The sequence below is a fragment of the Pristis pectinata genome, chromosome 9 (assembly GCF_009764475.1).
Source record: "Pristis pectinata isolate sPriPec2 chromosome 9, sPriPec2.1.pri, whole genome shotgun sequence".
In the NCBI taxonomy this organism is placed as follows: domain Eukaryota; kingdom Metazoa; phylum Chordata; class Chondrichthyes; order Rhinopristiformes; family Pristidae; genus Pristis; species Pristis pectinata.
In genome coordinates, this window is record NC_067413.1 from 102252147 (window position 1) to 102277290 (window position 25144).

A 25144-nucleotide genomic window follows, 5' to 3' on the forward strand; every position below is an offset into this window, starting at 1 on the left:
GGAGCACCTGGAGGAAACCCACACAGACACGGGGAGAACATACAAGCTCCTTACAGACAGCGGCCGGAATTGAACCTCGGTTGCTGGCGCTGTAATAGTGTCACACTAACCACTACACTACCGTACCTGCTGATCTGCCACCAGAGTCCAAGAGAATCAAATGCCTTGGGGATGTGCCTAGGTCTGGTATCAAGCAAAATAGTTTGATGTGGGTGATCTGGCAAGGGGAATTCTAGTAAGTTAAAGGACAGCGCAGGGCAGCAAAATGGATAATAACCTGGATTCTGCCAGGAAGGGATGTTGTATACAAATAGAATATACTTCCAGTTGGAGTCAGAAAAGAAATTTGGTACAAAACAGATCTGAAGGCTTTGTCTGAATGTAGTCAATTAATCTATGAAGATGTGAGTTGTCTATGGGGGTTTGGGGAAACTACAGTAAACAAGCAATGGCTAACAATGAAAGAAAGCATAGTTTGTAAGATATCACTTTAAGATAAAACAAAAATCAACTTCAAATGTAGTTTAGCTATGGCTATCAAGAAAAGTTAATGGTACTATGAAATCAAAGGAAAAGGTGTAGAATGTGTTGTGTTTGGTAAGTTAAACCACTGTAGGAACTACACAGTAAATAGCAGGGCCCTGGAGAGTGTTGTAGAACAGAGAGACCAAGGGGTACAAGTACATAGTTCCCCAAAAGAGGCAGTACATGTAGACAGGGTGGTAAAGAAGCTGTTTGGCACACTTGCCTTCAGTGGTTAGGGCATTGAGTGCAAGATGTTATGTTACAATTGTATAAGATGTTGGTGAGATTGCGCTTGGAATATTGTGTACAGTTCTGATTGTCTAGCTATAGGAAGGATTTTTTTTTAAACTGGGGAGAGTGCAAAAAAAAATTCACAAACATGTAACTGAAGGAATTGAATTATAAGACCGGATAGGCTGGGACTGTGTTCCCTGGAGTTTAGAAGGCTGAGGGGTTATCTTATGGAGGTATATAAAATCATAAGGGGCATAAATGAGGTGAATGGTCAGTCTTTTTCCCCAGGGTAGGGGAGTCTAAAACTAGAGGCATAGATAAAAGATGAGAGATGAAAACTTTAAAGGGGACCTGAGGGGCAAGTTTTTCTCACAGAAGGTGGTTGTATATGGAATGAGCTGCCAGAGGAAGTAGTAAAGGTAGGTACAGTTACAAGGTTTAAAACATATTTAGATAGATACATGGCTGGGAAAGATTTAGAAGGATTTGGGCCAAATGCAGGCAAATGCGACTAGCTGAAATAGGAAACTTGGTCGGCATGGATGAGCGACCCTGAAAAGCCTGTTTCTGTGCTCTGTCTCTAATGTTGCTAAGAAAAGTAGTAACCCTGAGGATTGGGGAAATTTCCGAATTGAACGAAAGAGGGCCAAAGCATTGATGAGGAAAAGGTAAGCTAGATCGCTCATATTCTCTGAGAGGCATGAAAGCATCCTAAGAGCTTCTAAAGATATGTCAAAAGGAAAAGATTAGCTAATATGGACCCTTACAGATTGAAAGAAGAAATTATATTGAGGAACAAGGTAACGGCAGAGAAATTAAGCAAATATCTTGTTATGAAAGAAGATACAGAAAACCTGGATATTATTGGAGAACTATGCATCTAACATGAATGGATTAAAAAAATTTACTAATGAAGTAGTACTGAAGAAATTAATGTGATTGAAAGTGATGACTTGCATTCTACGATTTCAGAGGTGGTGGTGATGGAGCTGGTGGATGCCACTGTTGTGATCTGCCAAAACTTCATAATCCTAGAATTATTCCCACAAATTCACAGGTAGGAAATAGTCATAGAGAGAGCACAGAAACAGGCCCTTTGGCCCACTGAGTCTGCATCAACCACCCAATTACACTCATCCTACATTCATCCCTCTTTTGCTTTCTCCCCACATTTTCATTAGCTCCCCTACCACCAACCCCCCCCCCCCCCCCCCACCCACCCAAGTCTACCATTCATCTACTCACCAGTGGCAATTTACAGTGACCAATTAGCCTACTACCCCTATGTCTTTGGGATGTGGGAGGAAACTGGAGCAGCCAGAGGAAACCTGTGTGGTCACAGAGAGAACCTCCAGACTACATGTAGACAGTGCTAAGGTCAGAATTGAACTTGGGTCTCTGGTGCTGTGAAGCAAAGGCTCTACTGACTACGGCATTGTGGCACCATGCTACACAGTGTAATCCCATAATTTAAGGAAGATGTGATAGAGAAAATGGGAGCTGTAGACCAGTCATACCAATACCAATCAGTAGTAGGGAAAATGTTCAAATCTATTATTAGGAAGTGGTGGGCTTGAGGGGTCTAGTAGCCTATTCCTGCTATTTTCTTGTGTAACTGTGCCTTGAAAATAAGTAATGGGATGGGGCAGAATTGATGTGAAATTATGTTTGACAAATCTGTTGGTTTTTTGAAGTTATAATTAGCACAGCAGATAAGGGCAAACCCTTCTGTGTATTTAGGCTATCAAGAGGTTAAAAAAAAGGAAATTATTAAACAAAATTAAAGAGGAGAGTATTTGGAACAATATAGTAGTGTGGGCTCAGGATTGGTTAATGGACAGAAATCAAAGTTGTACAGAGAGCCAAATGGCCAACTTCTACTCCAATTTATTTTTGGATTGAGAGGCTAAGGCTAGTTGGGTGCTGCAGAGATTGGCGCTCGCACCTTGGATGTTCAGAATCTAGATCAATTATTTGGTTGAAGAGATTAGGTGTATTATATCCAGGTTTGATAATGAAACAAAGCTTAAGTGGTAGTATGGGCTATAAGGAGGGTGCACAGGTGCTTCAGTATTTAGACAAACTAAGTGAAAGGGCAAAGAAATGGCAGATGGAACAATGTGGGAAAAAGAGCTCATCCACTCTATAGTGAAAAATTGTAGGTTGGAGTATTCTTTCTAAATAGTGAGAGATTAAAAATATTGGTATTCAGAGGGACCTGGTGTTTTTGTGCAAAAATCACTGGAAGTTAACATGTAGGTAAAGCAAGCAATTAGTAAGGAGAATGGAATTTCAACTTTTATTGAAAGAGGATTTGAGTAAACATAACATTACAGCACAGTACAGGTCCTTCGGCCCACAATGTTGTGCCGACATTTTATCCTGCTCTAAGATCTATCTAACACTTCCCTCCCACATAGCCCTCCTTTTCTCTATCATTCATGTGTCTATCTAAGAGTCTCTTAAATGTCCCTAATATATCTGCCCCCACAACCTCTGCCGGCAGTGCATTCTGCCCACCCACCACTCTTTCAAAAAAAAACTTACCCCGACGACCCCTTTATCTTCCTCCAATCATGTTAAAATGATGCCCCCTCGTGTTAGTCATTGTCGCCCTGGGAAAAAGTCTGTGACTGTCCACTCAATCTATGCCTCTTATTATCTTGTGCACCTCTTATCTGTTGTGTGAAAAGGTTCTTCTGGAATCCTAAAGATCGAGGGCTCTGGACAGAGGCTTTGGATTTTAAAAATAGTTTAATCATAAAGGCAAACGCAGGGACAGAATGAATAGGACCAGATGCACACTTGTGCGCACACACACATACACAAGAGACCGCGAACGTGAGGGGGGAATCGCAACGAGGATGAGATACACACAATAAACAAGGTACAGCTTATCAAGGGATAAACACTTCAATGCCTGAATACCTTGCCCCAAACAAGCATTGGCCCTAACACTTCCTGGATTCTGACTAAGATGCTCCCAAACCACATGGTAGTGCACACTCTTATCAGTGGTCTCTGCAGCATTGTCTCACTATTCCTGGGAAAGTCAAAAGAGGGAGACCAGGTGATTGCAACACTCTTTATAGTGCTGGAAGGCCTGGCCAGGTAGTTTAGACAGACCAGTGGCTTGGAGGTCAAGGACAAAGGTGCCTGCCAGAGTGAATGGTCAGGCAGGTTCACGAACAAAGGTGCTCTCCCAGGCCAATCCCTATGCCCACACCTCATGGGTGGGGTGGAGCCAAACCTCGATTGACAGTGGTGTGACTTCTGACCCAATGAGCAATGCTGTCATCTGACCAGAGGCGTCGCTGTCATCACTGTCACGTGACAGCCATGTGCTTTCATACTACATTCCACCCCTTCAGAAGTCACAGTACTCGTCAATCGTTACATGGGGATGACTGTTTCTAAATCTACAATTGTGTCAGTATATACAGTACTAATGGGAGTCAGAAGTGGCGGTGGCCCAGTGGGCGACAGTTGCCCACCATCCCCCCAGTGACCCAAACAGCCACCAGAAGGTGCCATGCTGGAGGAGCTGGTCCCTCACTTTGGAATTTTGGCCACCGAGTCCCTAACATGAGCAGCCAGTCTGGTGGTGTTGCTGGATTCATCAGGGATAAAGGTGCAGTACTCCTTACTAATCACTGCACACGTACAACCATCTGTAGTGAGTAGGTAATCCAGGGCCGTCATTCTGCAGGGCTCAGCCAGTGTCTGGGGCACGCTGGTCATTTGTATGACCTCACGGGACAGTCGGGCAGTGCCATAAGTGGGGTAGGCTATCATCCAGAACTTCTCCACCTCCGTGATGACTCTCCCGTCCCTGTGGCTGCTGTATGCCAGGTGCTCCCCAAGTTCATTGAGAGTGTGGATATAGGGCACCCCGAACACCAGACAGCAGCAGCTATACCAGCTCGTGGGGAGCCACAGGTGTGCATGGTAGCTGCAAATCCAGAGGGTCCCACTCAAGTCCAGGGAGCCCTCAGCTTAGCGGCACCATCAGCAGTGGTCACTGAGGCACCTGGGTACCAGTTTCGCTCACACTCACTATGGCCAACTGAAAAGGTGGAACCATGCTCATTGTGGAGTCTGCACCAGCATTCCCTTGGCTTACTCAGCGTCTGTGGGATGACTGAGGGTTGGGACTCGGGTGGAGGTCAAATTGTAGGAAGCGAAATACCAGCTCCTGAAACACCCACCCCATTTTGGGAATCTCTGGAAGGACTGTGCTGCAGTGGTGAGGGGAGTGGTGGGGGACTGCTGTCCAGCCCCCGCCCCGCCCAAAACTGATATACTGAACCTGACCAGCGCAAAAAGTGTGTAAGCAGTTCATTCAAAGATTATCCAGGGGAATCATGGTAAATGGCAGAGCTTCATTGGCATGTGCTGGGGTCCGCGGACAAATCCAACAGTTCGATATATATTAGAGGTGCTAGCGAATTCGTAGGCAACTTTGGGGAAGGTGTTAGCAGACGTCTTGATGCCAATCATCACGGAGAGCAGGAGCAGGGAGTGAAGTAGTGCCATCACCTGCCAGAGGCTCCATCTGGCGACCATCTCACCAGCCGAGACCTGCAATTCAAAAGGGATACCTGCCTGGCGGGAAGCAAGTGGCAGTGCTTGTCCCACAGCTTGCTTTGCTACTTCAAAAGCAGCCTGTTGTTTGGGTCCCCGTGCGAATGTATGTGGCCTCAGGTCCCCCAGTTGCGCAAGGGTGATGGAGCAAACGTGCTGGGGACCCTGGCCTCCATCCTATAGGAGGGGGGTAGAGGTCTCTCACCCTGTGGGTGAGGGTTCCTGCTGGTGGAAATGGGTCATTTCCTGTCGCAGCAGGTCCTGGAGCTGAGTCATGAGGGCGGAGGAGACTGTTTCAGGTGGGGGAGGGGCAGAAGCAAATATCAGTGTCTGCAGGGGCAGCCCACGTGGTCCGGCAGTTGGGGGCGCCCCCTGTGTCGGGCTTGGACCTGGGGTGGCTGTGGATCTTCCTGCGGCCGGGCTTCCCCCCTGCAGAGCTCCTTCCAGCGCGCGTGGAGAGCAGAGGTCGGGACCCCGTCTGTGCTGGCGTTATCCACCCCTGCACGCAACAGGTCTAGGTATAGCTGCTTGCATGGGACGGGGGGGGCGGGTCGTGTCCCCAGCCCTCGTCTCCACGGACCTGGGTGGGCGCCCCCCGCTGCATGTATTCTAACCCTTCCAGGAGGGTGATGGCTTCCTGAATGGTCCTCCCACTAACTGGTCGCATGAGAGGCAGGACCACTGGCCTCAACTTGGGGCGCGCGGTGGCGACCAGGTAATCTTCTAACGCGCTGGTCGCCACGGTGTCCTCCAAGGGCTCAAGGTCACCAGCCCTCTCAAATGCCAGTCACCAGCGCCCATTCTCTGAAGACCCTGGTGTCCTCACTGACTGTGCTCCACTGCAGTCACCCGTATAAATCCCATTCAAGGAGGGTAGGGTACTGAGCACTTACTGTGGTCACTACCCAGTCCCACAGGGTAGTGTTGTCCCCAGCCCCTTCACGTGGTGCCCACAGGGCATTGTTAATGCTCTGGTCAGACAAGCTCCCCAGGGCGCTTGCCTCTGGGTGAGAGAGGCTCACAGTGGGGGCCCCCTCATCCCACAGTCGGAGCAACCACGTGGCCAGGTGTTTGCCCGGCCGCTGGTGGTACCGGTCCGCCAGCTGGGTTAGCTCCTTGATGGAGAAATCTCGGGTCTCCGTGGTCTCAAGAGGGGCTCCGTGTACTTACCCCTGCGGCGGTCGTATCCCTGGTCCCCTCCCTTTCATGGCAGACCTGGGACTGTGTTTGGACGAGTCGAACCTGCAGGGGCTCGGGTACATAGGGTGGAGGGCGGGTGCGAGAGGCCCCCTGCTCTTCGGGCACCCTCTGCTCGTCCGTATCCATCCATATATCCCCATCCCCCAGGCAGGTGTCCAGCTTGTTGCCGCGCCGTACCAGGGCTCGAATTTTAAATGGGTCTGGCTGCCAGCCAGACCTGCGTGCTGCTTTTGCCTGCTGTGCTTTGATCAGTCGACAGGCGACCTTGGTACCCCTGACCTCAAGGTCGTTGGCTTGGGTCTGGGCAATTTGTACTGCCTCCCACAGCGTGCAGCATCGTTATCAGAGGGCCTCTATCTCCTTTTCCCTCTGTAGGTAGGTATCCTGCAACTGGCCAGTAATCTTGACCTGGCGCCTCAGGAGGGATGCCAGGAGCCAGAGGGCATCCCTTTGACACTGGGGAACCCTGACTGCTGGAGGAGGGCCACCACATGGTGTCCCAGTTTCTCACCATGTGGATCTAACTGCTTAGCCCAGTCCACTGGCTTACCGTGGTCTGCCAGCATAATGGCCAAGCTCCCAAATCCCTCACTCTCATCCATCCACCCAGGGATTCTCTCCTTTGTGCCTGAGCTAGCCCCTTTCCACCAGTTCCAAAACATTCCTCTTCACCCTTCCCCCCCCGCCCCCCCCATCCCCCCCCAATCTGTGTCCAGCCAAGACCTTCAAGACCCTGCTCACTGCGCCAAATGTTCTGTGAAAAGGTTCTTTTGGAATCCTAAAGATTGAGGGCTCTGGACACAGGCTTTGGAATTTAAAAATAGTTTAATCACGGAGGCAAACACGGGGACAGAATGAATGGGACCAGATGCACACTTGCAGGAGACAGTGAACGTGAGGGGGAAATAGCAACAAGGTTGAGACACACTCACTCACACTCACTCACACTCACTCACACTCACCAATATACAGCTTATCAAGGGATAAACACTTCAATGCCTGAATACCTTGCCCCAAACAAGCATAGAACATAGAAAAACTACAGCACAATTCAGGCCCTTCAGCCCACAAAGCTGTGCCGAACATATCCCTAGCCTAGAAATAGTCCCTTAAAAGGCTGTTGGATAGGTACATGGAACTGAGAAAAATAGAGGGCTGTGGGTAAGCCTAGTAATTTCTAGGCTAGCGATATGTTCGGCACAGCTTTGTGGGCTGAAGGGCCAGAATTGTGCTGTAGTTTTTCTATGTTCTGTGCTTGTTTGGGGCAAGGTATTCAGGCATTGAAGGCCCTATCGTATCCGCTTCCACCACTGTTGCCGGTAGCCCATTCCACACACTCACCACTTTGAGTAAAAAAAAACTTACCCTGACATCTCCTCTATACCTACTCCCCAGCACCTTAAACCTACGTCCTCTTGTGGCCACCATTTCACCCCTGGGGAAAAGCCTCTGACTGTCTATCCGATCAATACCTCTCATCATCTCATATACCAATATCAGGTCCCCCCCATCCTCATCACTCCAAGGAGAAAAGGCAGAGTTCCCTCAACCTGCTTTCATAAGGCATGCTCCGCATTCCAGGCAGCATCTTTGTAAATCTCCTCTGCACCCTTTTTATGGCTTTCACATCCTTCCTCTAGTGAGGCGACCAGAACTGAGCACAGTACTCCAAGTGGGGTCTGACCAGGGGCCTATATAGCTGCAACAATATCTCTCGGCTCCTAAATTCAATTCCCCGATTGATGAAGGACAATACACCATATGCCTTCTTAACCACAGAGTCAACCTGCGCAGCCACTTTGAGTGTCCTATGGACTTGGACCCCAAGATCCCTCTGATCCTCCACACTGCCAAGAGTCCTACCATTAATACTATATTCTGCCATCATATTTGACCTACCAAAATGAACCACTTCACACTTATCTGGGTTGAACTGTATCTGCCACTTCTCAGCCCAACTTTGCATCCTATCTATGTTCATCTGTAATCTCTGACAGCCCTCCAAACTATCCACAACACCCCCAACCTTTGTCATCCGCAAACTTACTAACCCACCCCTCCACTTCCTCATCCAGGTAGTTTATAAAAATCACAAAGAGCAAGGGTCCCAGTACAGATCCCTGAGGTACACCGCAGGTCACCGACCTCCACACAGAATACGACCCTTCAACAACCACTCTTTGTCTTCTGTGGGCCAGCCAGTTCTGGATCCACACTGCAATGTCCCCTTGAATCCCATGTCTCCTCACCTTCTCCATAAGCCTCGCATGGGGTACCTTATCAAACACCTTGCTGAAATCCATATACACTACATCTACTGCTCTCCCTTCATCGATGTGTTTAGTCACATCCTCAAAAAATTCAATCAGGCTCGTAAGGCAGGACCTGCCCTTGACAAAGCCATGCTGACTGTTCCTAATCATATTATACCTCTCCAAATGTTCATAAATCCTGCCTCTCAGGATCTTCTCCATTAGTTTACCAACCACTGAGGTGAGACTCACTGGTCTATAATTCCCTGGGCTATCCCTACTCCCTTTCTTGAATAAGGGAACAACATCCGCAACCCTCCAATCTTCCGGAACCTCTCCCATCTCCATCGACAATGCAAAGATCATTGTCAGAGGCTCCGCAATCTTCCCTCGCCTCCCACAGCAGCCTGGGGTACATCTCATCCAGTCTCGGCGACTTATCCAACTTGATACTTTCCAAAAGTTTCAGCACCTCCTCTTTTCTAATATCTACATGCTCAAGCTTTTCAGCCCGCTGCAAGTCCCCAGTACAATCCCCCAGATCTTTTTCCGTAATGAATACTTTGTCAGTATTCACAAAGTACCTCCGCCATTTCTTCCAGATCCATACACACTTTCCCACTGCTGCACTTGATAGGTCCTATTCTTTTGCATCTTATCCTCTTGCTCTTCACATACTTGTAGAATGCCTTGGGGTTTTCCTTAATCCTGCCCGCCAAGGCCTTCTCATGCCCCCTTCTGGTTTTCCTAATCTCCTTCTTAAGCTCCTTCTTATTAGCCTTATACTCTTCCAGATCTCTAACATTACCTAGCTCTCTGTACCTTTTGTAAGCTTTTCTTTTCCTTTTGACTAGATTTATTATAGCCTTTGTACACCACGGTTCCTGTTTCCTCTCGTGACTCCCCTGTCTCATTGGAACATGCCTATGCAGAACTCCACACAAATACCCCCTGAATATTTGCCACATTTCTTCCGTACTTTTCCCTGAGAACATCTGTTCCCTATTTAATCTTCCAATTTCTTGCCTGAGAGCCTCATAATACCCTTTACTCCAAGTAAACACCTTTCTAGTCTGTCTGTTCCTATCTGTCTCTAGTGCTAACGTAAAGGAGATAGAATTATGATCACTGTCACCAAGATGTTCACCCACTGAGAGATCTGACACCTGACCAGATTCATTTCCCAATACCAAATCAAGCACAGCCTCTCCTCTTGTAGGCCTATCTACATATTATGTCAAGAATCCTTCCTGAACACACTTAACAAACTCCTCCCCATCTAAACCCCTCAGTGTCTGGAGATGCCAATTGATGTTTGGGAAATTAAAATACCCCATCACAATAACTCTATTCTCACACCTTTCTAGGATCTGCTTCCCTATGTGCTCCTCAATATCCCTGTTATTATTGGGTGGCCTATTAAAAAAAAACACCCAGTAAAGTTATTGACCCCTTCCTGTTCCTAACCTCCAACCACAGAGACTCCGTAGACAGTCCGTCCACGACGTCCACTTTTTCCGCAGCCATGACGCTATCTCTGATCGACAGTGCCACTCCCCCACCTCTTTTGCCTCCCTCCCTGTCCTTTCTGAAACATCTAAAACCCAGCACTTGAAGCAACCATTCTAGTCCCTGAACCATCCAAGTCTCCGTAATGGCCACCACATCATAGCTCCGAGTATTATCCAAGCTCTAAGCTCATCTGCCTTGTTCACAATACTCCTTGCATTAAAATAGACACATCTCAAACCTGTCTGAGCATGTCCATTCTCTATCACCTGCCTATCGTACCTGCTACTAGCTTTCCCTATTTGAGAACCAAACACCTCTTCCCCAGTCTCTCCAGTTCAGATCCCAGCCCCCAACAATTCTAGTTTAAACTCTCCCCAGTAGCTTTAGCAAACCTCCCTGCCAGGATATTGGTCCCCCTGGGATTCAAGTGCAACCCATCTTCTTTGAACAGGTCATACCTGCCCCAAGAGAGGCCCCAATGATCGAGAAATCTGAATCCCTGCTCCTTACTCCAATTCCTCAGCTCTAACACTCCCTGGAATCTGACTAAGTCACTCCCAAACCATATGGTAGTGCACACTCTTCCCAGTGGTCTCTGCAGCATTGTCTCACTATTCCTGGGGAAGTCAAAAGACAGAGACCAGGGGATTGCAACGATCTTTATAGTGCTGGAGGGCCTGGCCAGGTAACTTAGACATGCCAATGGCTTGGAGGTCAAGGACAAAGGTGTCTGCCAGATCCAATGGTCAGGCAGGTTCAGGAACAAAGGTGCTCTCCCAGGCCAATCCCTATGCCCACACCTCATGGGTGGGGTGGAGCCAAACCTCGATTGACAGTGGTGTGACTTCCAACCCAATGAGCAATGCTGTCATCCGACCTGAGGGGTCATTGTCACGTGACAGCCATGTGCATTCATACTACATCTTGTGCACCTTTATCAAGCCTCCTCCTCTCCAAAGAGAAAACACAGGTCTTGCTCCATTTATATGGACACCAGGCGAGACTGCTTTTGGAATATTGTATACTGGTCTTGTCGGCCTATCAAAGGAAGAATGTAATTTGCAATAAAAGGGAGTGCAGTACAAGTTCACCAGATTGATTTCAGGAATGGTAAATTTGTCATTGGGGGAGAGACTACGCAGACTGGGTCTGTAATCTTGAGCCTAGAACATTGGAGATGATTTCACTGAGATGTACAATATTCTTATTGGGTTTGAAAAGGCGAGTATGGATTTGATGCTAGGTATGTAGAACCAGGAGTCACAGTGTCAAAAAAAAAGTAATGGCACATTCTGGACAGATGAGAAGAATTTCTTTATCTATAGTCATTATAACATGGAAACAGACCATTCTGCCCATAGAGTCTTTGCTTACTGTCATGTACTCATTTGCCTTCGCTCATCTTGCCAACTAATCAGTATTGTTCTGTAGCCTTACACTATTATGTATTTTCCAGCAGTTGGCCCATAGTCTTCTGTGCCCTGATGTTTCAAGTACTTATCTAAAGTGCCAGTGCCTGCCTCTATCATGCCCTTAGGTTAGTGCATTCCAGATTTCAACTACCCTCTCTGAAACAATTCTTCCTCAAATCCCCTCTAAATCTTTTACCCTTACCTTAAACATATGTCCTCTGGTCATAGACATTTTGCTAAAGGCAAAAGTTTCTCACTATCTACTCAATCTATGCTCCTTATAATCGAGTTCCATTCAGCTTTTACTACTCCAGAGGAAACAAACCCAGGCTGTCTAATCTATCATAGCTGAAATGCTGCATCTCTGGCAATAAGGTGAATTTCCATTGCATCGTCTCCAGTAAGATCACATACCATCTGCTTTAAGAAGGCCATTATCATCCTGATACCTAAGAAAAACTAGGTAACATCCCTTAATGACTATGCCCAGTGTCTCTGACATGCACCATTATGAAGTGCTTTGAGAGGCTGGTCATGGCACACATTAACTCCAGTCTCCTAGACAACATCGACCCACTGCAATTTGCCTACTGCTGAAGCAGGTCTACAGCGGACGTCATTTACCTGACCCTACACTCATCTCTGGAACATCTGAACAGTAAAGACAGCTCAGTTAGACTATTGTTTATTGACTACAGCTTTGGCTTCGATACTATTATTACAAACTTATTTCCAAACTCTGAGACCTGGGACTCAACACCTCCCCTTGCAATTGGATCCTTGACATCCTGACCAACGGAACGCAATCAGTAAGCAACATCTCCACCATGATTATTCTCAACACTGGTGCTCCATAATGCTGCGTCCTCAGCCCCCTACTGTACTCCCTATACACTCACGACTGCGAGGCCAGATTCTGCTCTAATTCCATCTACAGGTTTGCAAATGATACCATTGTAGAGGGCTATATTTCAAATAACAATGAGTCAGAGTACAGGGAGGAGATCGAGAGCCTAGTGACATGGTGTCATGACAACAACCTTTTCCTCAATGTCAGCAAAACAAAAGAGCTGGTCATTGACTTAAGGAAGGGTGTGGTGCACATACTCCTGTCTGCATCAACGGTGCTAAGATCGTGAGAGTTGAGCTTCAAATTCCTATGAGTGAACATCACCAATAGCCTATCCTGGTCCAACCACGTCAACGCCATGGCCAAGAAAGCTCACCAGCTCCTCTACTTGCTAAGGAAGCTAAAGAAATTTGACATGACCCCATCAACGCTTGCCAATTTTTATTGATGCACCATAGAAAACATCCTGTCCAAATGTATCATGGCTTGTTATGGTAACTGCTCTGCCCGTGAACGCAAGAAACTGCAGCGCAGTACATCACGAAAACCAGCCTCCCCCCTGTGCCACCTTAACCACCTCATCTATTTCTGCTGGGAGCTTTAGTGATCCTTGGACATGTACTCCAAGCTCCTTCTGCCTCTCACTGCTGCAGCCTGTGGTTCCCACCTGCAACAGGTCTACAGCAGACGCAACCTCACTGGCTCTCCACTCTACTTCGGAGCCCCTTGACAACTGTAAGAAATATGTCAGGCTACTGTTTATCGCTTACAGCTCGGGGTTCAACAATATTCCCTCAGTGCTAATGACCAAGCTTCAAAACTTGGGCTTCTGTACCTCCCTCTGCAACTGGATCCTTTACTTCCTAACAGGGAGACCGCAGTCAGTATGGATCGGCAATAACATCTCTTCCTCGCTGAATATCAACACAGGTACATGTCAAGGATGCATGCTTAGCCCACTTCTCCATTCTCTCTACACTCGTAACTGTGTGGCTAAGCACAGCTCAAACACCATCTATAATTTAAGCAATGACACCACTGTTGTTGGTAGAATCTAAGACAGCGATGAGGAGGCTTACATGAACGAGATAGATCGACTGGTTGGGTGGTGTTGCAACAACAACCTTGCACTCAACATCAGCAAAATCAAGGAACTGATTGTGGACTTAAGGAAGAACATGCACCAATCCTTATTGAAGGGTCAGCAGTGGAAAGGGTGAGCTGCTTCAAGTTCCTGGGCATCAATATCTTAGAGGATTCATCCTGGGCCCAACACATTGATGCAGTCACGAAGAAGGCATGTCAGCAGCTCTGCTTTGTTAGGAGTTTGAGGCGATTTGGTACATCACCAAAGACTTACAAATTTCTATAGTTGTACAGTGGAGAGCATCCTAACTGATTGCATCACAGCCTCGTATGGAGCGTCAAGGGCTACAGAGGATTATAGAGTCAGTCAGCTCCATCATGGATACAACCCTCCCCACCATTGAGGACATCTTTGAGGCAGTGCCTCAAGAAGGTGGCATCTATCATTAAGGACCCTCACTATCTGGGACATGCCCTCTTCTTGTTACCACCATCAGGCAGGTGGTACAGGAGCCTGAAGATCCAAACATAACGATTCAAGGATAGTTACTTCCCTCTACCACCACATTTCTGAATGATCCACGAGCACTACCTCGTTATTCCTTCTTTTCTGCAGTATTTATTTTTGTAATTTATTGATTTTTGTGTCTTTGCACTGTACTGCTGCTGCAAAACAACAAATTTCATGTCATATCAGAATCAGATTTATTATCACTGGTATGTGTTTCCATAATACTTGACAAGTAAATATTAAATATTTATACAAAGCAGTGCTAACTTTATAAATTATATTGGTCAGCATGGCTGAATTGGGCCAAATGGCCTGTTTCCATGCTGTATGACTCTATTAATAAAATTTCACTTTGAAGGCTATTTAGCCTATGACACACTCATTCACTGATATACCTGAATTATACGCACCAGATCAATGAATGCCCTTGTAGACATAAGAAATAGGAGAAGGAGTTGGCCATCTGGCCCATCAAGCCTGCTCTGCCATTCAATAAGATCATGGCTGATATGACTTGGACCATTGGGATCTCTTCTGGGATAGAGGTAACCTGTATAAGAGGCACAGGTTGCACTTGAACCAGAGAGGGACCAATATCCTTGCATGGCAATTAATGCTACACAGGAGGGTGTAAACTAGATTGGCTGGGGGTTGGGATACTGAGCAAGTCATGGGATAAAGCAGTAGCCAGTGAGAGCAAGTCTAGTAATCAGGATAGCCAGGGGCACAGTAAAGGCAGGGAAAGGAATACCCAGTCAAAATGCATTTAGTTCAATGCACGAGGTTTAATAGGTAAGGCGGATGAACTCAGCGTGGATTGGCTGAGGACTGGGATGTTATAGCCATAACAGAAACATGGTTGAGAGAAGGGCAGGACTGGCAACTAAGTATTCCAGGATATAGATGCTACATTACAGAGGTACAGATAAGCAAGGAGGGGATGTTGCCTTTTTGATAAGGGAGGACATAACAGTAATACTTAAAGATGACATTATTTGGGGATCGTCCAGTGAGGCCATGTAGGTAGAACAGAAACAAGAATGGGAGGGTCACTCTCGTGGGGCTGTATTATAGACCCCCCCCCCAGTAGTCAGTGGGAACTTGAGCAGGTGTGTAGAGAAATGGCTCATAGTTGTAATAATAATAGGGTTGTATTAGTGGGAGATTTTAATTTCCCCAGTATTGACTGGACTACCCAGAATGTTAAGAGCCTAGATGCTGTGGAATTTGTGAAATGTGTCCAGGAAAATTTCCTGAGTCAATATATAGAGGACCCTACTCTGGAGGGTGCAATACTGGACCTCCTCTTAAGGAATGAGGTAGGGAAAGTAACGAAAGTGACAGTCAGGGAGCACCTAGGCTCTAGTGACCATAATTCTATTAGTTTTAAGATAGTGATGGAAAAGGATAGGACAGGTCCACAGGTTAGGGTCCTAAACTGGAGAATGGCTAATTTTAGGGGAATTAGGCAGGGTCTAGTAGAGGTTGATTGGGAGAGCCTGTTTGAAGAAAAATGAATGAGTTAACAAGTGGGAAACTCTTAAGAGGGTGAAATCAAGGGTCCAGGAGCAGCATGTTCCTGTTCGGGTAAACCTGGTAAGTTTAGGGAACCTTGGTTGATGAGGGATATTGAAGCTCTTGTCAAGAAAAAGAAGGAAGCATACATTGGGTTTAGGAGGTTGGCGATGAGTGAGTGCCTTGATGACTACAAAAAGATTAAGAATACTCTTAAGAGGAAAATCAGCAGGGCAGAGAGAGGGTATGAGGTGGATCTGGCAGGTAGGTTACAGAAAATCCCAAGAGGTTCTATAGCTATGTTAAGAGTAAGAGGGTGGCTAGGGAGAGAGTAGATCCTCTTAGAGATCAGTCGGGCCACCTATGTCTTGAGGTGCAGGAGATGGGTGGGATTTTTAATGAATATTTCTCTTCTGTGTACACTGAGGAGAAAATCATCGTTGCTCAAGAGATAAGGGAAACTAGTGGAGATGTTTTGGAGGAAATTCATCTTACTAGGGAGGAGGTATTTGCAGCCTTATAGTACATTAGGGTGGATAAATCCTCAGGGCCTGATCAAGTGCATCCTTGGACTTTGTGGGAGGCTAGAGAAGAAATTGCGGAGATACTTGCTTCATCATTAGCCACTAGTGAACTCCCTGAAGACTGCAAGCTGGCTAATGTTGTTCTGTTGTTTAAGAAGGGTAGCAAGGACAAGCCAGGACCTACAGGCTGGTCAGCCCGACATCAGTAGTAGGGAAGTTACTGGAGGAAATTCTGAGGGACAGGATCTACCAGCATTTGGATAGACAAGAGTCCAATTTATTGGTATTGGTTTATTATGGTCACTTGTACCGAGGTACAATGAAAAGCTTGTCTTACAAACCAATCGTACAGGTCAATTCATTACACAGTGCAGTTACATTGAGTTAGCACAAAGTGCATTGATGTAGTACAGGTAAAAAAGCAGTAACAGTACAGAGTAAAGTGTCACAGCTACAGAGAAAGTGCAGTGCAGTAAGGTGCAAGGTCGCAACAAGGTAGATCGTGAGGTCATGGTCCATCTCATTGTATAAGGGAACTGTTCAGTAGTCTTATCACAGTGGGGTAGAAGCTGTCCTTAAGTCTGGTGGTACGTGCAGCACAGCTTTGTGTGTGGAATGTCGTCTTTGACGAACCGTGTAGAGTTTTTTGAAGAGGTAACCAAAAAGATAGATGAGGGTAGGGCAGTGGATGTTGTCTCTTTGGATATTAACAAGGCATTTGACAAGGTCCTACATGGTAGGCTGGTCTGGAAGTTTAGATCCCATGGAATCCAGGGAGAGCTAGTTAGGTGCATTCAAAATTTGCTCGGAGTTGGGAAGCAGAGGGTGGTGGTTGAAGGTTGTTTCGCAGAATGGAGATGGTGACTAGTGGTGTGCTGCAGGGGTCGGTGTTGGGACCCTTGTTATTTGTTATTTATGTAAATGATTTGGATGTGAATGCACAAGGCTTGATCAGTAAGTTTGTGGATGACACGAAATTAGGAGGAGGTGTTGATAGTGAAGGAGGTTATAGTAGATTACAAGGGATCTTGATCAGTTAGGAAAGTGGGCTGAGGAGTAGCAAATGGATTTCAATACAGATAAGTGTGAGGTGATGCATTTTGGAAAGTCAAACCAGCGTAGGACTTGTACTATGAATGGTAGGGCACCAGGGAGTGCAATGGGTCAGAGAGACTGAGGAGTACAAGTGCATAGTTCGTTGAAAGCAGCATCACGGGTAGACAGGGTGGTGAAAAAGGCGTTTAGCATGCTGGTCTTCATCAGTCAGGGCTTTGAGTATAGGAGTTGGGACGTTACGTTGCAGTTGTACAAGTTGTTGGTGAGGCTGCACTTGGAGTACTGTGTACTGTTTTGGCCACCCTGTTATAGGAAAGACGTGGTTAAACTGGAAAAAGTGCAGAAAAGATTTATGAGGATGTTGCCAGGATTAGAGGGCCTGAGTTATAGCGAGAGGTTGGCCAGGCTAGGTCTTTATTCCTTGGAATGTAGGAGAATGAGGGGTGATCTTATAGAGGTTTATAAAATCTTGAGGGGCATAGATAAGATGGATGTTAGCAGTCTTTTCCCCAGGGTAGGGGAGTCCAAAACTAGGGGTATAGATAGGTTGAGTGAGCTAGGGTTTTTATCTTTAGAGAGAAGGAGGATGAGAGGTGACTTGATAGAGGTGTACAAGATGATAAGAGACATAGATCGAGTGGACAGTCAGAGACTTTTTCTCAGGGTGACAATGGCTAACATGAGGGGACATAATTTGAAGGTGATTGGAGGAAGGTATAAGGGAGATGTCAGGGGTAAGTTTTTTACACAGAGTGTGGTGGGTGCATGGAATGCGCCACCGGCAGAGGTTGTGGGGGCAGATACATTAGGGACATTTAAGAGACTCTTAGACAGGTGCATGAATGATTAGAAAAATGGGGGCTATGTGGGAGGGAAGGATTAGATAGATCTTAGAGCAGGATAAAATGTCAGCACAACATTGTGGGCCAAAGGGCCTGTACTGTGCTGTAATGTTCTATGTTCTATATTTAGTGTGAGAGGGGAAATGTTACCTGAGGGGCAACTTTTTCACGCAAAGAGTGGTGAGTATATGGAACGAGCTGCCAGAGGAAGTGGTTGAGGTAGGTGCTATATCACTTAAGAAACACTTGGATAGGTCCATGGAGTGGCAGGGCTTAGAGGGATATGGGCCGAACACAGGATATTGGGACTAGCAGGGTGGGCACCGAGGTCGGCATGGACTTATTGGGCCAAAGGGCCTGTGTCCATGCTGTTTTGCTCTGTGACTCTTAAGTTACACAGAAATAAAATAAATTTCACAGTGAATCTGGGAAGTTTAAAGGGAGCATGGAAACCAGAGGCCCTGGAGTGTCAGAAAGGGAAACATAACCAGGCACCAAACCATTGGGATTTCTGTATGGTCGGATAGTAGATCACTGGAAAGTTATTATATTGAAGCAAAGATTTTGCTGGAGTTGGAACACCCTAGGAACTACTAACAATTAGAATCAGATTTATTATCACTGACATATGACATGAAAGTTTTTGTTTTGCAGCAGCAGTACTGTGCAAAGACATACAAATGTATAAATTACAAAATTAATAAATAGTCCTTAGGACTGAGGAAAGGAAAACTCAGAGGGTGATGAACCTCTGTAATTATCTACCCAGGAGAGCTGTGAAGGCTTATTCATTAAGTTCATTGACAAAGAACCATAGATTTGTAGATATTTAGAAAATCAAAATATCTGGGATAGTGCTGAAAAATGGTATTGAGGTTGAAGATCAGCCATGAATGGCAGAACCAGCTTGAAGAGCTAAATGGCTGCCTCCTACTTCCTATGTTCTCATTAGGTTTCAGTTTTGAACTTGCAGTTAACATCTCGCACATCTTCAAGACTGGAAAGTGGCTTTGCCTCTCCCCGAAAGTAAAGAAATCATTCCTAATGGGTGATGAATTCTCAATGTTTAAACTTTTGAAGTGTTTAAAAAAATGAATACTCATCCACTGTCAACACTTGACCATTGAAACGTGTAAGATAGGGAAATAGTAAATGGAACTTCATTCGTAGAACATAGAACATTACAGTACAGTATAGACCCTTCGGCCCACTATGTTGTGCCGACATCTTATCCTGCTCTAATATCTATCTAACCCTTCCCTCCCATGTAGCCCTCCATTTCTCTATCATTCATGTGGCTATCTAAGAGTCTCTTAAATGTCCCTAATGTATCTGCCCCCACAACCTCTGCCGGCAGTGTGTTCCACACACCCACTACTGTCTGTGCTTTTAAAAAAAAACTTACCTCCCACTTATATCTTCCTCCATTCACCTTAAGGTTATGTCCCCTTGTGTTAGCCATTTTTGCCCTGGGAAAAAGGTTTCTGATGGTCCACTCGATCTAAGCCTCTTATCATCTTGTACACCTCTATCATGTCACCTCTCATCCTCCTTTGCTCCAAAGACAAAAGCCCTAGCTCACTCAACCTATCCTCATAAGACATGCTCTCCAATCTGGGCAGCATCCTGGTAAATCTCCTCTGCACCATCTCTAAAGCTTCCACGTCCTTCCTATAATGTGGCGACCAGAACAGAACTCCAAGTGTGGTCTAACCAGAGTTCTATAGAGCTGCAACATTAGCTCGCAGCTCTTGAACTCAATAGCCTGACTGATGAAGGCCAACACACCATACGCCACCTGAACAACCCTATCGACCTGTGCGGCAATCTTGAGGGATCTATGGACATGGACCCCAAGATCCCTCTGTTCCTCCACACTGCTAAGAGTCCTGCCATTAACCTTGTATTCCGCCTTCAAATTCAGTCTCCGGAAGAGTATTACTTCATACTTATCCAGATTGAACTCTACTTGCCACTTCTCAGCCCAGGTATGCATTCTATCAATATCCTGTTGTAATCTACAGCAACTTTCCACACTATCCACAACACCACCAACCTTTGTATCATCAGCAAAATTACGAACCCACCCTTCCACATCCTCATCCAAGCCATTTATAAAAATCATAAAGAGCAGGGAGTTCCAGAACAGATCCCTGCGGATCTGACCTCCAGGCAGAATATGCTCCATCTGCCACCACCCTCTGTCTTCTATGAGTGGGCCAATTCTGAATCCATGTAGCCAAGTTTCCGTGGATCCCATGCCTCCTGACTTTCTGAATAGGCCTTCCATGAGGAACCTTATCAAACGCCTTACTAAAATCCATGTACACCACATCCACTGCTCTACCTTTATCAATGTGCTTTGTCACAGCCTCAAAGAATTCAATCAGATTTATGAGGCACCTCACAAAGCCATGCTGACTGTCCCTAATCAGCCTATGCTTCTCCAAATGCCCATAAGTCCTGTCTCTAAGAATCTTCTCCAGTAATTTGCCTACCATTGAAGTAAGACTCACTGGTCTGTAATTCTCAGGGTTAACTCTACTCCCTTTCTTAAACAAAGGAACAACATTTGCCACTCTCCAATCATCTGCACTATTCCTGTGGCCAGTGAGGATGCAAAGATCGCCAAAGGTGCAGCAATCTCTTCCCTTGCTTCACGTCATAAACTTGGATATATCCCATCCGGCCCCAGTGACTTATCTATCCTAATGTTTTTCAAAAGTTCCTGCACATCCTCTTTCCTTATGTTGACATGCCCTAGCATATCAGCCTGTTGTATGCCATCCTCACAATCATCAAGGTCTCTCTCACTGTTAAATACTGAAGCCAACTATTCATTAAGGACCTCCCCTACCTCTTCTGACTCCAGGTACGTTTCCTTTTTTATCCCAGATCGGTCCTACCCTCACTCGAGTCATCCTCCTATTCTTCACATACATGTAGAATGCCTTGGGGTTTTCCTTGGTCCTACTCGCCAAGGACTTCTCATGCCCCCTTCTAGCTCTCCTAAATCCATTCTTAAACTCCCTCCTGGCTACCTTGTAACTCTCCAGAGCCCTGTCTGATCCATGCTTTCTAAGCCTCAAGTAAGCTTCTTTCTTCCTCTTGACAAGATATTGTACATCTCTTGTCAACCACGGTTCCTTCACTCCATCATCCTTACCCCCCCTCAATGGGACAAACCTATCCAGAACCCCATGCAAGTTCTCCTTAAACAACCTCCACATTTCTGCTGTGCACTTCCCCCAGAACATCTGTTCCCAATTTACGCTCCCAAGTTCCTGCCTAATAGCATCATAATTCCCCCTCCCCCACTTAAATACCTTCCCATATCGTCTGCTCCTATCCCTCTACAAGGCTATGTAATGGACGTGGAGTTATGGTCACTATCTCCAAAATGCTCTCCCACTGAGAGATCTGAAACCTGATCAGGCTCATTGCATAGTACCAGGTCCAGTATGGCCTCTCCTGTAGTCGGCCTGTCCGCATACTCTGTCAAGAATCCTTCCTGGACACACCTAACAAATTCCGCCCCATCTATCTCCTTTACACTAAGGAGGTGCCAATCAATATTAGGGATGTTGAAATCACCCATGACAACAACCCTGTTATTTTTGCACCTCTCCAAAATCTGCCTCCTGATCTGCTCCTCAGCATCTCTGCTGCTATTGGGGGTCTGTAGAATACTGCCAATAGAGTGATTGCTCCCTTCCTGTTTCTGACCTCCACCCACACTGACTCAGTAGACGATCTGTCCAGGATATCCTCCCTTCCTACAGCTGTGACACTGTCCCTGATCAGCAAAGCCACTCCCCCACCTCTTTTACCTCTCTCCCTTTTGAAACATCTAAACCCTGGAATATCCAGCAGCCATTCCTGTCCTTGCAACAGCCAGGTCTCTAATGGCCACCACGTCATAGTTCCACATACTTACCCATCCTCTAAGTTCATCAGCCTAGTTCCTGATACTTCTCGCATTAAAGTAGACACACTTCAGCCCATCCAACTGACTGGAATTTTGCCCTTTCAAATGCCTATCCTTCCTCACAGTCTGTCTATACTCATTCCAAAGACGTACGGGTTAGGAAGTTGTGGGCATGCTATGTTGGCACTGGAAGTGTGGCGACTCCTGCAGGCTGCCCCCAGAACACTACGCAAATGATGTATTTCACTTTGTTTTGATGTGCATGTGACTAATAAAGATATCGTAATAAAGATATCTTACTTGTACAATAAATGCACCAACCTCTGACCTATCACTCCAGTTCCCATCCCCCTGCCAAACTAGATTAAACCCTCTCAAACAGTTCTAGCAAACCTGCCTGCCAGAATATTGGTCCCCCTCCAGTTCAGGTGTAACCCGTCTCTTTTGTACAGGTCATACCTTCCCCAGAAGAGATCTGAATGATCAACAAATCTGAAACCCTGCCCCCTGCACCAATTCCTTAGCCATTCATTCATCTGCCAAATCATCCACCTCGCACCTTATTGCACTGCACTTTCTCTGTAGCTGTGACACTTTACTCTGTACAGTTATTGTTTTTACCTGTACTGCCTCAATGCACTCTATACTGATTCAATGTAACTGCACTGTGTAATGAATTGACCTGTACGATCGGTATGCAAGACAAGCTTTTCACTGTACCTCGGTACAAGTGACAATAATAAACCAATACCAATACCAACAATGGTGCGTGGCACAGACAGCGATCCAGATATTACTATCCTTGAGGTCCTGCTTTTCAGCTTCCTACCCATTTCCCTATTTTCCCTCTCCAGGACCTCATCTCGTTTCCTACCTCTGTCACTGGTACCAATATGTACCATGACCTCTGGCTGTTCACCCTTCCCCTTCAGAATGCTGTGGATCCGATCCGAGACATCCCTGACCCTGGCACCCGGGAGGCAACATACCGTCCGGGAGTCTCTTTCATGTCCACAGAATCTCCTGTCTGCTCCCCTTACTGTGGAATCCCCTATCACTACTTCTCTCCTTCCCTTCCCCCCTTCCTCTCTGCACCACACAACCAGTCTTGGTGCCAGAGACTTGGTCACTGTGGCTTTCCCCTGGTCGGTCCACCCCCCCCCCCCCCCGACAGTATCTAAAACAGTATACCTGTTATTGAGGGGAACGGCCACAGGGGTGCTCTGCCCTACCTGCCTATTCTCCGTCCTCCTGACTGTCACCCAGCTACCTGCCTCCTGCAGCTTCGGAGTGACTTCCTCCCTGTAGCTCTTATCTATGAACTCCTTGTTATCCCATAGGAGCCGAGGGTCATCCAGCTGCAGCTTCAGTTTCCTAACACGGTCTGTAAGGACCTGCAGCTGGATACACCTTGTACAGATGTAGTTATCAGGGAGACTGGAGGTCTCCCAGAACTCCCACATTTCACAAGCTGAACACACCACTGACCCTGGAATTCAATTTTTGTTCAAGAATAATATAGTTTGTTTTGTAAAAATTTAGGAAATATAGATCTTGCATCAGTTTTTTGACAGGTATAAAATGCAGCCATGTCCAAAATATGTGCTTCAATCTTCTAATTACTGTAACAATATTGTAAGTTAAGTGATTGTAAAAGAAGAAATTCTTTAAGAATTGGCTTGCCTGTAGAAAGCAGAGGGTTGTGGTGGAGGGAGTGCATTCAGATTGGAGGGCTGTGACAAGTGGTGTCCCACAGGGATCGGTTCTGGGACCTCTACTTTTTGTGATATTTATTAACGACTTAGATGAGGGGGTGGAAGGCTGGGTTAGCAAGTTTGCAGATGACACAAAGATTGGTGGTGTTGTCGATAGTGTGGAGGGCTGTTGAAGCTTTCAGAGGGATATTGATAGGATGCAGAGCTGGGCTGACAAGTGGCAGATGGAGTTCAATCCAGAGAAATGTGAGGTAGTACATTTTGGAAGGACAAACTCCAAGGCAGAGTACGAGGTAAGTGGCACGATTCTGGGCAGTGTGGAGGAGCAGAGGGATCTGGGGGGTTCATATCCACAGATCACTGAAAGTTGCCTCACAGGTAGATAGGGTAGTTAAGAAAGCTTATGGGATGTTAGCTTTCATAAGTCGGGGGATCGCGTTTAAGAGCCGCGAAGTGATGATGCAGCTTTACAAAACTCTGGTTAGGCCACACTTAGAGTACTGTGTCCAGTTCTGGTCGCCTCATTATAGGAAGGATGTGGAGGCATTGGAAAGGGTGCAGAGGAGATTTACCAGGATGCTGCCTGGATTAGAGAGTATGGGTTATGAGGAGAGACTAAAGGAGCTAGGGCTGTTCTCATTGGAGAGAGGGAGGATGAGGGGGAGACATGATAGAGGTATACAAGATATTGAGAGGAATAGATAGAGTGGACAGCCAGCACCTCTTTTCCCAGGACACCAATGCTCAAAACAAGAGGACATGGCTTTAAGGTAATGGGTGGGAAGTTCAAGGGAGATGTCAGAGGGAGGTTTTTCACCCAGAGAGTGGTTGGTGCATGGAATGCGCTGCCTGGGGTGGTGGTGGAGGCTGATACATTGGACAAGTTCAAGAGATTGTTAGATAAGCATATGGGGGAATTTAAGATAGAGGGATATGTGGGAGAAAGGGGTTAGATAGTCTTAGGTGTGGTTTGAAGGGCGGCACAACATGGTGGGCCGAAGGGCCTGTATTGTTCTATGGTTCTATTAATTAGGTTTTGAACATGGGCAAATTGTAATCAAATAATTGTGACAGGAAAGACTTTATAAAATGGATATCCCTGTGTCAAAGTTATTTGATGCCATAAAATTAGCTGGGTAACCTTTTTCTGTTAAAAAGATTATATATTGGATTGTTGTGATGTGATAATGGTCTGAACCATGCTTGACTCAATTTATACCTTGCTGTACCCCTGCTCAATCTCTGTAACTGCATTAAACTTATGTGGCCCTCATTGCTGTGGCTGTCCTCCAAGGCGGAACAGTCCACAAGCATTGACTAGGTCTTAGGTGGAAAAATCTAAGGTACAACCACCAGACGGGCCTTTTGATATCTCTAGCTGAGGCACTTAAAGGTAGT

The 25144-nt window shown here is 46.3% G+C and overlaps 1 protein-coding gene across 1 annotated transcript in view; it reads left to right on the forward strand.

The window, feature by feature from the left end:
• The first annotated feature begins 1616 nt into the window (after nucleotides 1-1616).
• Nucleotides 1617-25144, forward strand: part of kbtbd2 (kelch repeat and BTB (POZ) domain containing 2) — a 51300-nt gene continuing 27772 nt past the window's right edge. The window contains exon 1 of the mRNA XM_052022817.1: nucleotides 1617-1816. The gene's annotated coding sequence lies outside the window, so the exon portion shown is untranslated. The remainder of the gene's footprint in view (nucleotides 1817-25144) is intronic.